A 15,278-nucleotide genomic window follows, 5' to 3' on the forward strand; every position below is an offset into this window, starting at 1 on the left:
TATACTCACGGCGAAGTTCTTTTTCGTTTTTTGCTTAGAAGTAAAAAGAAATTGGAAATACCTCTGCGGCGATAGGCTTAACGAACATCCAGACGCCGTCCACGCTGCTGTGAGGGACTTTAGCATGAATATCTGCACGCTTTCATCTCCATAACAAAATAAAAACAACAACAAAAAATGACAGCATAATAAATGAGGATATATTTGCATCAGCTCTGCAATTCACCGGCATCATGTCGACATGAGGTAGGCCTAATTAAAATTACATTGTTATGATAGTTTGATTAAAGTAGTAGGCTATATTTCATACGATCTGGCTATGTGAGAATATAGTTTTAATTAATCCCTATTCTTTGCATGACACATTGACATTACAGAATATAAGCATTCCTTTCATGTGTCCTAAAACGGAAGAGAGGTTTACGGAAGCGCGCATACGCATCACATCCTTTTGATTTTCGCGGCAAAAACGTCCCGAGTCCTTCACATAAAAATCAGTCTACATGCTTTCATATACAGCCTAGGAATTGGCTATAAAAAAAAAAAGCTAGTAATACATGGAAATTCTTACTTCTAGCCCCTTTAAGTGAACTATTCCTTTAAATCTGAATACAATCCATGTTGCATGGTGTGTGACAAAGATTTGAAAATTTGAGTTACCCATTTCTCACAGTAGTTCATTGACTTGTGCAATATAAATTCAAGACAGGCCACAAATTACCATACATTTTTTGGACTGCTGTCCCACTTACCCATCAGGTTTGATAACTAAATCAAGAGAATTGTTCCTTTCTTCCTTCAGCGCTCCATCTCTAAACTCTATCTCGCACCGGTGGAGTCAAGGGCTACTCCATCATGAAGCCAGCTTGGTCTATTTCACTTACAATTACCCATGATACCCTGTAGACCCTGGCACATCTGTGATAGTGGTCATACGGGAGTTCTGTTACTGGAATTGGCAGAGTAGATTCAGCCCCCAAGAGTCTCATAAAGCCTCAGATCAAATCAACTTCTACCTTTCACTCAGGTTCTGTCACACTTCATCTAAAGAAGCAGGCGTCTGCACAACCAGCCAAAGAGCGTCTAGTAATGCTCCATTTAGACAAAATTAAAAAAAAAAAAAAAAAAAAAGACCCAAAAGCAAAACTATGGGTTTGCAGTTATTATAAATGACCTAGATTTCCTTTCTGATCTTCACCATAATCAAAAGACACTTTGATGCTTCATTGCTGATGCTGCCAGGGCTATGAAATTAAAGATATACATAAATGTTACACATTGTAAATTGCGTTCAGTGGCCCGAAGTATTTGGACACTTAAGTCACATTTAAAATGTCTGAATATCAAAGCAAGTGGCCTCTGCAACAAATGATGCAAAAGCTATTCTCAGAACGAACACATTTTTATGTAATGTTGTATATTCAAGATTCAGTTGCCTATAGAAAGGATGTCTAAAGTAATGTAGGCTCCTATACCTTGAATGCAATATAAGTCACTGTGGATAAAAGTGTCTGCCAAATGCATAAATGTATGTATATATCTGCATAAAGCGGTCTGTTAGCATTACTTTTTATCTCAATAGCAGTTGCTCGGCCGGCAGATGCAGCCCTAAAATTGTGCAACCTTTATGCTGCCCAAAAGGTCAAGGTCTGGCTGGTTAGCATAGCATAGGACTTTTTGCTTGTGGGGTTCAGGGTTATTGATCATTAACTATAATTAAAACCATTAAAAACATTTTTGTTAATTTAAAGGTGCAGTGTGTAAATTTTAGTGGCATCTAGTGGTGAGGTTGTGAATTGCAATATAGAGAAGCTACAGTGGCCAACACAGGACAAATATGTCATCTTTTGAGACAGCAGAGAGTAGCTAGTCAATCAAACGCGCTCTGTAAAGCAGTTTGTCCATTTAGGGCTACTGTAGAAACAAGCCAGCGCAAAATGGTGACTTAACATGTAAGGGGACCCGTGGTGTATGTAGATAGAAATGGCTCATTCTAAGGTAATAAAAGCATAACGGTTCAATTATGTAAGGTCTTTATACACCACTGAAAACATATTATATTGCATTTCTGTCAATAGATCCTCCTAAAATTTACACATTGCACCTTTAAATAAAATAAAATATAAATATTAGATGTATTAGAAGTTGAAGCATATTGGCAGGTTAATATATATATGCACTTCCAACACCGAAATCTTTTAAATGTATACATTACAGTTCAAACATTTGGGCTTGGTAATTTTCAGCATCATTACTCCAGTCTTCAGTGTCACATGATCCTTCAGAAATCATTCTAAATGCTGATTTGCTGCTGAAGATATATTTCTGATTATTATCAGTGTTGAAAACAGTTTAATAACTGCTTAATATTTTTGTGACAACTGTGATTGTTTTTCTCAGAACAGTGTTTATGTGAAATATAAATCTTTTGTATATTATAAAATGTCAATTTTTGATCAATATTAATTTCTTTAAAAACAAACAAAACAAAACAAAACAAAAAAACTTCTGTCCCTTGAACGGTAGTGTATAAGTTGCTTTACATGTCATCATCAATGGAGGAAGTTGTTTTGCCTGCATAATTATGTAGTTCCAGCATCTACCAGCAGGGGCAAACACAATCTAACCAGCTGAATCTTGACCCCCTGATCTGCATAAGCTTAGACTTGCTCTCAGTCATGTAGCAGACCTATCTTTTGTCTGTGTAATTGAATGGAATCAGGGCTTGTTATACCAGAGAAAATCCATCTGGAACAAGACATCCTGCCTTACATACTTGCAGGAACAAACAAGAAGCTTTGGAGTCAGTCCCAAATCTAAATACAGAAAGCACAGAGGTGATAAGGTGTAATGCAGACGACACTGGCACACATGGTTTCGCCTGTATACTGCTTTAATAAGCAGGCTAGTTTAATGAGATAATTGGCTATGTGCAGCTTTCCGCTCTTCCTTTGGCAGCCACTAGCTTCCCATTAGCCGTCTCTGTTCTAAACGCATAATAATATTCAGCTGATGACTGCCTGCATCTAATGTCTCATGAGCTCTTGGGCAAGGCAAATTCAATTTCTTTGCCATAAAAATGCTTCTGAAATAATCCAATCCCATTCCGGCTCATCTCTTCGCTGCCTGCTCTTTCAGGCAAACGCTGCTGATGCTGCATACTAAATGGCGGGCTTTTTACCGCCCCTCTATCCCTGTGCACCCAGCATCAAGGCGACAGAAGACCCGGTAAGAATGAGCCTGTGATGAGTCTCCTCAGCTGAACGGAGGAACCAGCGGAGCTCAACTCTGGAGATCGATAATGCTCTCTGGAAGAGCCCGTGGCCCACTTTCTGAAGAGACACTGCTTTAATCTTCTAGGAAAACGATAATGCGTTTGTCCTGCCTCTTATATTAGTATTCAGCATTCGAATGATGAATCTGCGCATCGATGAACGGCTTTCCAACAAATTCTGCACATTACTTTCAATTTCTGTGACGTTCTTCATATATCCAGAAGCAACTCAAAGTGCTTTATGTTCTAGCTGACAAGAGCAAAAGAAATTATGATGGAAAGAATTTAAAATAAACAGATAAACACACGTGGAAAGAAAAATGATAATGTAAACAAACAAAACTATTACTTTTAAAGCTGTCAGCGATACAATAGCAAGACTGCTCACTATATTTACTATGAATTTTGACCTACCACGTCAAGACCATTTATTATGCTTCGAGCTCAACTCTGTAATAATGTACACACCTTAAAGAGGTAATGAGACTGCTTAGAGAGGAAAAAAATGAAGGAAATAAACTCCAAAAGGGGGTTAATGTAAGCCGATTGGGATCTGTAAGCTGGAGTCTTTATCATTGTATTAAAGCCTGTGGGTGGGACAATCAATCAATCAATCAATCAATCAGTCTATCTATCTATCTATCTATCTATCTATCTATCGTCATCACGTCGTACTTGCATTTTGCCTGCCGGTAACACTTCAGCATATGGGAACACACATTCACTATTAACTACAACTTTTGCCTCATTATTATAATATAATATAGCCGAACGTCCAATAAAGCTGTTCTCATTTCCTATATATTTAAGCTCTGTGATAGAGTAATATAAGTGATAAGCACACAAGAAGAATGGAAATCAAAATGATCAAACTAAATTCTTTAAATATAAAACAAAGGAGAAGCAGATAAGTGATTGGTTTGTGGAAACACTGTGTGCTCATGTGTAGCTCATTCATTCACATAACAGATGCTGTGTGCACTACAGAATGTGGTGCTGCTCCTCTCAGCCACTCACTGAACAGAGCAGCCGCAGAGAGAGGTGTGACTGCAGCGGGAAAGCAAGACCTCGCGCTCGCGGGACAGTACTGGCGATTTGGAAAGTTACTGAGGTTTGTCCAAAAAGTTGCTAGATTTGTCGCTAGGCGCTTTTTTGAAAAAATGTCGCTAAAGGGGTCTGAAAAGTCGCTAAGTCATTGCACCCCAATGACTGGCATCAGCCCCAGCAACAGCATTTTCTCCTTACGTCACTGGATCTGCTGGCAGTTCCAGATAGCTCCGCCCTCGCGCCATAGCATGTGACAGGAAGAGACGATGAGTCGTTTTGAGTGGGAGGGCAGGTTTATGTTTTTGATTAAAGATTACGAGGGCACATGAATTTTTAAAAAAAATAATGAAGTGCATGGATAAATTATTGATAATAAATACTACAATATTCCATAAAAAAATAAGAGTTGTCAATTTTGATTTCAGGCCAACTTTAAATGTTTGGCCAATGTGCTGGGCAGTTTTACTGAACCCAACTATAGAGTGGTGCAGGTATGACATCACTTTGTAGTGGAAGTGAGTTAGCATTTTAGCACTTCCGGTTCCATCCCATTTTTTGAATGGGATTTTGGTTAAATGGCTGAAAGAAGGTCTGTGGTGAACGCAAGCTCAAGACAGTTTCACGTTTTATTCTACGACATAAAATACATCAGTATTACCTTTCAAAGCTGTTATGTGTCTTGAAAAAGGCGGTTGCTAACAAGTGACTAAATGGGACTACAGAGACTGTCTGGGATATTAAACGTCATCACGCCGAAAAGGTAAACTCAGTCTGCTTTTACAGCCTCATTATGCTCATAATTGTACTCTTATAAACTATTCTAACTCAAAAAGATTTTTAGATAAAAACCGAAATAGTTGTCGGAAGCGAAGTGATGGTGACGTTGAAGTCGAGCGACCGTGGTGTAGTTCGTTTATAGCCTACCTTTAACTTTTTATTTCTCGCGACTGCATTTAGTCTTCAAACTTCATAAAAGTTATGTTCATCTGTGAAAATTATCTTGATGGACAAAACGTGTAAGTACCATAAACCTTTATTTATCACAGAGCTTGTTTTTTTGCCATAATCCAAAAGCCTATGGAAAATCCCATTGGGTTTTTGTCGAGGGAACCAGTGTGATGCTAACTGCCGACTGGCCTACAAAGTGACGTCATACCTGCACCACTCTATTGTTTAAAAATGACTATATGGCTGGCTTAAAATGAACCCAAAATAGGTTGGAAATTAAAAATCAGACACATAATTACTGGAGGCAACAATCAAAAGGTGAACATTTATTAATAAGCAATTAAATGTTTATTGTTTAATTATTATTCATTAAACTTTTTAATAAATGTTAATTTATTAAACATATTAATAAATGTAAATTTCCAACATATTTTGGGTTCATTTTAAGTGAGCAATACAGTAATTTTTAAACAATAGTTGAGTTAAATAAAACTACCCAGGAGGTTGGGCAAACATTTAACACAACCGCTGGGTTAAAACAACCCAATTGCTGGCTTTGTCCATTTTCAACCCAACTTAGGTTGTTTTTAACCCAGCATTTTTTTTGAAGTGTACTATGTACAAAATATTGAAATACTTGAAAATTACACATTGACAGTTTGCATTTCAGTTTATAAAACTGTTTTGCTCAGTCCTCAAATATAATTGGCAATACGTGGACTTAATATTTTGTTTAAATGATTTCATATTTTTACTTGTATATTATCTTAACTTCCACTTAGAAAAAAAGCCCAGTACAATTTACAAAACAATCGGTATAGAAAATTATTATTATTTAAAATTATTATATTATTACTTCATCAGAGGTGATTGTCTCTGCAATCAGTAACTTGATGGTTGCATTTGTGTGAAACAAGAGAGCGTGAGCACCGGTGTGGTCTGATAGATAGCATTGTACACACAATGGTGAAAATTAGGAATTATCTGATCTCTGAATGCTGCGGTTGAACAATCGGCATAAAGTATTCCAGAGAGAGCTGTAATAAAAAAATAAAAAATCAATGTTACAATCGCAAACACGGATGATATTTAAAAACAACAGCACTCTTGATAGTGTGATATTGCTTAACTTAAAGTCTTTAGGGGATGCAGTTCTTTTCAAAACAGCATTTTTAGACAATATTATTTAAATAATATATTGCTACTTGCATTTAAGTGCTAACTGTAGGCTATTTTATTGGCCTTGTACTCAGAGCTCTGCAGTAAAATTGAATAAAATCGGATACCATTGTATGCTGTAAGTATCAGAGAAAAACAGAGAAATCTTTACCTCTCCTCATAATGAGAGATAATCATGTCAGAAGAGTAGGATTCAGTCTTACATTATAACACAGAGTATATTCACATACTGTAATGTATACTACACGTATAAAGGCACTGAATGTAGAGCATAATTTACTGGTTTTATTATATTGAGATTCTCAAAGGTTCATAGAAACCAATATTTGTAGAGATATTCATGACGAATTATACTGCACTGCATCCTGATAAACCACAGGAGATCTATAAACCTATACAAAGACACCATTATTTTGGGTTACCCTATTCGATAATCCACTTTAGACATTATACTAACTATACATAACTTTGCAACTAGATGTCAACTAACACTCAGGGTAGACTTTATATGCGAACCCACTGGACAATGTGTGGTCTGCAGAAAAATAACAGTTACGAATGAACTCTTTCTTCTCAAGAGTCCTTGCTGTTTTAGATTAGACTGAGTATTTGACTCAGTAAATCTCTGAGCAAATAAAGGATCTTTATTTACTTTCAATAGCAACATTGCACTGTTGTGGCAGTGAACCCCCTCGAGTGTTTTTGAAAGGCAATGCGAGACGTGTCACAGACAGATTCTTCAACATCTCTATAATCAGAACAGCTGAGAGCCGTTTATACTTCACTCAGATAAAATAAAACTCAACAGAGCTGAAGCGAGAACAACAATATGCCACTGCTGTTGTTTTTTGTTCAAGTCAGTGCAGTCTTTTTGTTCTGAGAGTATATAATTGCCCACCTTATTTTGTTTTCATTGCCACAATCCCTCGGTAGCGCTCTAAAGCGAGTCTCGAACACACTTCCTTAATGTTTAGTGAGTATATCACAGGCTGCTCCACTTAGCCAGCTCTTTCAAAATATTCAAGACGGCAAATAATGGTGCTTTTATTCTTTCAAGGATGGTTTTAAAAAGCAGACGAGTACCTTGGTTTAATTGTAATCATTTATGCTTTGCTACTGACATGAAGAATTTGATAAATGTTATGAACAAAGCATCTCACTTTGAAGATAAAGTCACCTTGGACAGATAGAGTGTATTTTCAAGCTTCTGTGGTAAAATATTAGCTCCTCCTGCCGTGTTAGCTTGTTATGTGTGGTTGATGTATTTTCTCCTTACAGGCAATTAACATCTCATAGATGCTCCAGATTCTTGACTTCATTTTGAAATGTGACATATCTTGGATATTTTCACTGCACTGTGTCAATGTATTTCCAATTACTAGCAAGAGACATCAGTGGTTTGTATGTTTAGTTATCACTATGTCTAGGAGGTCATAGTGATTTTGCCAAGCAAGACATGCTCCTGGATCAACATATTTAGTATAACATAAAATCAGAGGGAAATGATAGGTGAATAACGCTGATGTAGAATCACCTAACCCTGGTTGTAAGCCTAAACTTGACATAAACTGTAAACTTGTCCCTCAAATCTGATTGGTTGATTGGAATGTTGTTCCAGAATCAACAAAGATGTTGATCCAGGAACAGGTTGTACTTGTTGAGATCACGTAGACCCAAGTAAACTTACCTTTTACACAAAAAGCTAGCGTGATAATCTGAAAAAAGAATGTGCATGTGTAACTGATGCTTTATCTGTGTGTTGGTTGGCACAGAAATTAATGGGAAATGTAGTTTTTAATCAAGCCTGTCAGCTCATAAAATGAGCTAAATTAGTTGCTAGCTTCATTGTTACTCTTTATTTGTACAAAATGCATACAAACTGTCATCATTAACAAATATTCTTGTAATAATTCAGTTAGCTTTTGTGAAAATTCTTGAACTGACACACTCATGCTTTCCTAAAGCCATGTCGGAATGATTATATTGACTAGATTACTAGACAAATGAATGCCACAGACTTGTAATTAAAAGTGGACGCTCTTGGCTTTCAGTTAAAAAAAAGCCAGTCGACTTATTGATAAATGTATCACCTGGACTGTTTGCTCTAGAACACACATACACATTAGGTAAACAAACCTAAAAATAAGCAGTTAATGCTGCACACAGCAGCAAACACACGGCAATCCATGGACAAATGACCCTGAATCTTTTTAATGAATCAGTCAAAATGACTCACAAATGATTGTAATACACTCTAAAAAACACTGGGTTAAAAACAACCCAATTTGGGTTGTTTTCATTGGACAGAAAACATGTTGGGTTAATTTTACCCAGCAAATTGGGATCTTTATTTAACCCCTGCATAATGGGTCGATTCATTTTTACTATAATATTAACTCTATACTATTATATTAACTAATATATTAACTAATATTAACTAATTAACTTTTTTTTTTTTTTGGCTTCATTCATGAATTAATGTTTACGGATTAACTTAAAGGGATAGTTCACCCAAAAATGAAAATTCTGTCATCATTTACTCACCCTAAAGTTGTTCCAAATTTGTATGGAGATATTTTGAAGAAAGTTTGTAGGCCGTTTTGGGACACCATTGACTTCCATAGTAGGAAAAAAAAATACTATGGAAGTCAATGGTGTCCCAGAACTGTTCAGTTTCCCACATTCTTCAAAATATCTTCTTTTATGTTCAACGGAACAAAGAAATTTATACAGGTTTGGAACAACCTGAGGGTGAGGAAATTATGACAGAATTTTCATTTTTGGGTGAACTATCCCTTTAAATCCTCTCAACTTTTTTTAAATACTCCACACAACCACTGGTTTGCACGATAATTCCTTTATTTTCGATCATATTTTATAGTATAGCATATTTTATATCATTTTTAATACATATTGCCTGCATTTAAGCTTGTATAACGAATATTAGAAGTAAATTTAGAAGTAATTCAAGTGTAATCGACCTGTCTCTGTTGTCCTGTTTTGACTGTAACGGCGCTGGATCTCGTGCCGGAGATGGCTCGAAGATGGTGGGAACTGCCACCCTGCGTTTCACTCGTAGTCAAAAAAACTGACTCCATGACCTGTCCATAAATAATCAGTGTACAATTTTGAAAACATATTTTAACATCTTAAGTATTTATATTCTGTATTTTTAAATAAATACAGAAAATTTTATGCAAGGTATCAGGCGTTTCCATCACGCGAAAAGACTTGTTTAGGTGACTCAAATCGCGCCCCTCTATTCTGCACTGCATAAAATTAAACAATATACAGAACAATAACGAATTTTTAGATTAAAAAAAACTTACACAAACCTGTATTTTACCGAAGACATGCACCAAGTTGATGGAGCTGCACTGTTTCTCCTGAAGAGGTTTCAAAAAGCCTGCGATAAATAACTCAACACCTGGGTTGTTATGTCTGACCAGGATCTGGGTAACACAAAAACTACCCAAACACTGGAAAAATAACCCCAAAATATGACCCAAAAGGCTCAACCTAGTTCTACTTGGGTAGAAAAAAATAACACAAGATTGTATTTTTGTTTATAAATATATAAACAAAACCATATACAATAGAATATTATAGGATGGATATAATAGAAGAGATTAATTATTGTTAATTAATTAGTGTTTCCTCAAGAGTTCTAAAAAGAATTATTAACGGAACTGTTCAGTGGAATCAGAACCATTAAATTCTTTATGTATAGGAAGGGAACTATATCTGAATCATTCCTCCTTTGTTTATTATCATTCTAAACACACTAGTGAAAGTAAATTAAAATTTTGTTTATTAGTAAAGTGGCAAAATCATGGTGAGTTGTTTTTTAGGTTAGGAAGAAATTCAATCAAGGGCACTTACAGAATTGAAATGAAAAACAGTTGATAATTGGATGGCTCATTTACATATCATTAGCAAGCTTTCATTAAGGCATAGTTATCTGAAATTCCTCACAAATTAAAGTTCTTGCCAGTCCCAGATGCGAAGCAAGAAGACAGAAAAAAGAATTAAATGCAGTTCAAAGGCCTCCTCTGAAATTTTTGCGTGCAGCCAAGAAGAATCGGAGGATTTTCGTCTTTAAATAGCTGTTCAGGTGGTGCTGAGCTGAAAGTCTCGCCAGTCTCTCAGATAGCAGGAATATCAGCACCCTTCCCCAGGCAGCCCCAGTCAAAGTGACATGTTTGACTGACCGCAGAGGAGTGAAACTCAAAGCTGCGCCCTGTCCACTGGCCACACAGCACACCGACAGCACACGGCTCTGCTTGACAGCGATAACATGGACTTTGATCTAAATCCCCACTGTGTGTTTAAAAGATGCAGCTACAGCTGTTAAAGTCGAAGGAAGCCGGAGAGCGAGGGCAGAAGGGATCAGAAAACTTGCTCCTGAAGTCTTGCCCACTGAACCATTTGTGCTAGTTAAATTGCCCAGGGGTTGGAGAGTTGGGCCATGTGCATTGTCAGAACCAACCATTTATGATTCAAACAGTATCTGGAGTTCAGGGTAGAGCAGACTTTCTTCGCAACCAACTTAGAGGAGGGAGAGAATAATATCCGATTATGTAGACTACCTTCTTAAGCCTTGTGAACACAAACAACACTACATTTATGCTGTATTGTTGACTATAGTGTGCGTTGCTACTGCTTGATGAGTATTTTTGGCTGTACAACTACTAAAGGTTTAGAAAATATGACCACAAAATAGATGCATTGCATTGAGTTGCACTTTTCTGTCACTTTGCTGAACATTTACGGTAATGGATGTTATCACTCGTGTCATAGGAAAACAGCAACTCTGTCAGAAACGCTATATGTCACTTCAAATGTCAACTTGAATAGTGTAGGTTTGTGTATGTTTATCAAAAACTTTTTCATTCAGTTTACTATTTCATTAGTTACTACTAGTTTGTGTGTGTGATTTAAAAGCAATTTTACCTCATCTCGCCCAAAAAAATGAGGGATGCTCTACTTTTCAGGTAACTGGTTCACAATTTAGCACATAATGACAGTCGATCAATGGAAAGATGTGCAGTTAAATAACTTTATGCTAAATCAGTCCTCATCAAGAGCTCAGACGAGTGCAGAGAGCATGGGATATTATTACAGGCAGAAGCAAATACAAGGAGCTGCTATCACTCCATGATTTTAAGTAAATTTGCATTTGATTGCAGACAGAAAGCAGACAACCCAGATTGGAATATTTATATATGCAGGGGATTTGATTTAAAGGGACAGTTTTACTCACATTTATGACAGTTGTTGTTATTATTAACTAAAACTAATAAATCAGTTTTGTTAATTGAAATAAAGATGAAATATGATCAAATATAAATATTAGATGAAAAACTTAAACTTACAAAACTTAAATGAAAATTAGAAATAGTGCCCTAACTAAAATAAAATAAGTTCAAGTACTAAAATGCTAAATACAAAAAAACATTTATAACACTTTAGTATGGGGAACAATTCTCACTTTTAACTAGTTGCTTATTAGCTTGCATATTGGCAGCTTATTAGTACTTATAAAGCACATATTGATGCCTTATTCTGCATGACCATATTCTACATCCCATAATCCTACCCAATACCTAAACTTAAATGCTACAACAACTACCTTACTAACTATTAATAAGCAGCAAATTAAGAGTTTATTGAGGCAAAAGTCATAGTTAGTGAATATGTGTTCCCCATATTGAAGTGTTACTGAAAAAAAAAGTGACAAAAGCACATAAATTGACTAAAACTTAAACTAAACTTAAAATAAAAAAAAAAAGGCTAATTCAAATGATTAATAAATACTATATAAATAATACTAAAAATAATACTGCGTTTATGTTATTCTAAACCTGACTTTTTTCAATGTTAATGTTAACTTTATGCCAGATAACTCAAACATATGTAGACAATTTAACTATGTTAAACTGTTCAAGACCATCATGGACAATGGATTTTGAATGCAACTTCCAAAAACAATTGCATCTTAAAGAATAAAAAGTCACATTAAAATGTCTACATTTGGTCCGTTCAAGTTGCACCATGTGCAAATCATTCTCTTTAAAATGAACTCTATAAACCTTCAGGTGACAAACTCTGCAATTGTTTTTTTCTGATGGAACACAGAAAATAATCAAAATGTCTAAGTTGTTCTTTTCTATGCAATGAAAATGCACGGTGATCACCAACAGTCACGGTCATAATACATGAACCCAGGTCCTCCTGCATGCTAAATGAAAAGCGACCAAAAATCATTCCATTTCCGTTAGAGCTGGTGATTTTCAGACCTGTGACATGAGTGACACCAGCTGTGATGCAACTTTATGCAAATAGAAAGCAATATGATGCAGCCATTACCAGCGGGAGTGAAGACAGTGACTTGGCATCTGTTCAATTCAGTTGCCATCAGTGGAAACAGTGCTCAACATAAATAATTATTACATTGTAAAAAAAAAAAAAAAAAATGTCACATGTGTTTATGCAAGTCACATGCGTGTACAACTGTCCCCTTATTGGTCAGAGTTTTCTCAGCATCATTCATTAAAATGATTGACAAGTTCGCTTCATGAGCATATTGGCTTTTTTTTTTTTTTTTTTTACTGTCGAGAGACACGCAAACACTATACGAATGTAGCCGTCATTCCTTCTGTTAAATTATATTCATATTAATTCAAGCGCGCTCTCTTTGTATCTCCCATCGCTGTCTAGGCTAACAGTGTCGAGACAGTGTGGAAACACTGTATGAATTTCATAATGCAGCAAGATCGAGAATCAAGGCTTCGCCAGGACAGCGTTCTTGCACGGATACAACATTTTAAGATGATAAGGTGCTCTTTGGTTTTTTAATTGCAGTAACTAATGTGCTCACTCACAGAATCGAACACTGCTGCATTTATATTTATATAACACATTTCCCACTATGAAATATGATATCGTTTGGGTCGTTGATCCGTTGGGTCAGATTTCTTTCATACCACAAGCGAACTACTCCAGAGTTCGTTTGCAGTAGGATTAATAGGATTTCAATCAGTTCATTTGGAATTATTCAGCTTTTAAGAACAAGCAGAAGAGATGCTAGTTTCTCCTGTAGTGGGCGGGACTAATGCGCAAATGGCAATCTCATTGGCTGGCGCTCATCTATTACTATCCCTGCTTTGATTTCAGCAAATCAGTTCAAGCGAACGCTGACAACGTGATTAATATTCATGAACCCAGCAGCTCATCAAGTCGAGCTTCCATAGAAACGCTCTGCTCCGCGCCAGTGGACACGCACTGTTATGAATGCCCGTGCGCATTTTACTTTCGCTTTCAAATTAGCGATAATTAGGCAGGCGACAATTGCTTGAATGGGGGGTTCATTATTATTCTTAATGAAAAACTAAAACAACAAAACAGTACAATGACAAACTCGCTTAAATAGGCGCTTTTACATTTCGCTTTGAAACCAAACATTCCTCCATCGTCTTGTTAGTCAAGAGTGAGGCGAAATGGGCGAAGTGTGCAAGTGACACCGGCAAGCCTAGTGGGAAGCATTCTCCCCAAAACCAGTTCAGGGCAAATCCCGCTCTGCAGTAAGGTTAGGGTGTAGGGTAGGGTTAAGGGTTAGTATTTGTTGTAGCATTGTGTAAGCAATCAGCATTGTGATTGACATGACCAATGAAATCTTTCAAATCAGCTGTGGGGCAGAGTTTGCTGACTGCCTGTAAATGTTACTGACAAATTAGAGTGGTTAAAGGACAGATGGAAGGTTGAATGGATACATGAACAAAAATGGGAATGCATTGTAGTTTGTATAGCTGCTACTTCACGTTCCTCATCTTTTAATTGGAAAGAAGACCACAGGCAGGTGAAGAAAGAAGAAATCACATTTTGAACTTCTGTCATGTCCTATTACATCTTACAACAGCGAAAGCCTCCCTGTCCCCGTCACGGCTCTCTCTCACTTCCAAAAGCTCTTTGTGTTCAACATGTCTATGGCCAAAAAACATCAAAATAACCTGCCAAATCAAAATTCATAGCTTCCTCCCACCGGACCGAGCTAAACTCACTCCTGTGAATCATGAATCAGCCTTGTTGATCCTGATCAGAGTCAAGAGCTACAGAAGGCAACAGAGCCTGTCTGCTTTACCTTAACCAGCTGTGATAGTTTGTATTTTGACCGGCCACCTTCCTGTCACAAGACTAGTCTATGATCATGCATGGAAATAGGTTTTTAAAAGCACCACTTAATTTATTTACATCGACAAAAATTCCCAATGCCAAAACCATATTTGTGACAGACGCTGAAGTGTAGAACAGTAGACATGTTTTTGACACCGTCTGTCTCCATTACCTTTTCATTTTTTTTCTGCCCATAAAGAAAGACTTCCCTCACACTTCCTGTTTCATTTCCTTCTCTTTGAAGTGCATGCCACCTTCAAAGATCGGAATTAACTCTGAGAGCTGATGTTTCGGATGAGACTTACATCAAAAGAATGTTTGAGATGACTCGTAGCGGTGTTACTGGCAAATCCGTGCGGTCAATTTTGAGGAGAAAGCTTCACATAACAACAGCTGAAAATGCTTATAGACATTGGCTCTTGGCAGTTTCCGTGAGCAAAATAATATATCTAAGCAAAATGGGCCTGACGCTGCAGAATACAGTATGTGCAGGTTTGGAGGCAATAATAAAGAAGTTTAGAAACTGTGCTTGCTGATTCTTCAGTACTTGGAAGAAAGGCTACATGTCTTCAAAAAGAGAAATGTTTATGTACAAGCAATTACTTTGGATTAATCTCTAAACATTCACCTATGATTTTTTTCATAAAATGTCTATATT

General features: G+C 36.6%; 1 protein-coding gene across 2 annotated transcripts in view; it reads left to right on the forward strand.

Annotated features, from left to right (window-relative positions):
- Nucleotides 1-4,889: 4,889 nt before the first annotated feature.
- The window catches only part of LOC127524151 (histone-lysine N-methyltransferase SETDB1-A-like), a 69,233-nt gene continuing 58,844 nt past the window's right edge, over nucleotides 4,890-15,278 (forward strand). For both annotated transcript variants that reach the window (XM_051915552.1, XM_051915553.1), the window contains exon 1: nucleotides 4,890-5,081. The gene's annotated coding sequence lies outside the window, so the exon portion shown is untranslated. The remainder of the gene's footprint in view (nucleotides 5,082-15,278) is intronic.

The sequence above is a fragment of the Ctenopharyngodon idella genome, chromosome 12, assembly GCF_019924925.1.
Source record: "Ctenopharyngodon idella isolate HZGC_01 chromosome 12, HZGC01, whole genome shotgun sequence".
Classification (NCBI taxonomy): domain Eukaryota; kingdom Metazoa; phylum Chordata; class Actinopteri; order Cypriniformes; family Xenocyprididae; genus Ctenopharyngodon; species Ctenopharyngodon idella.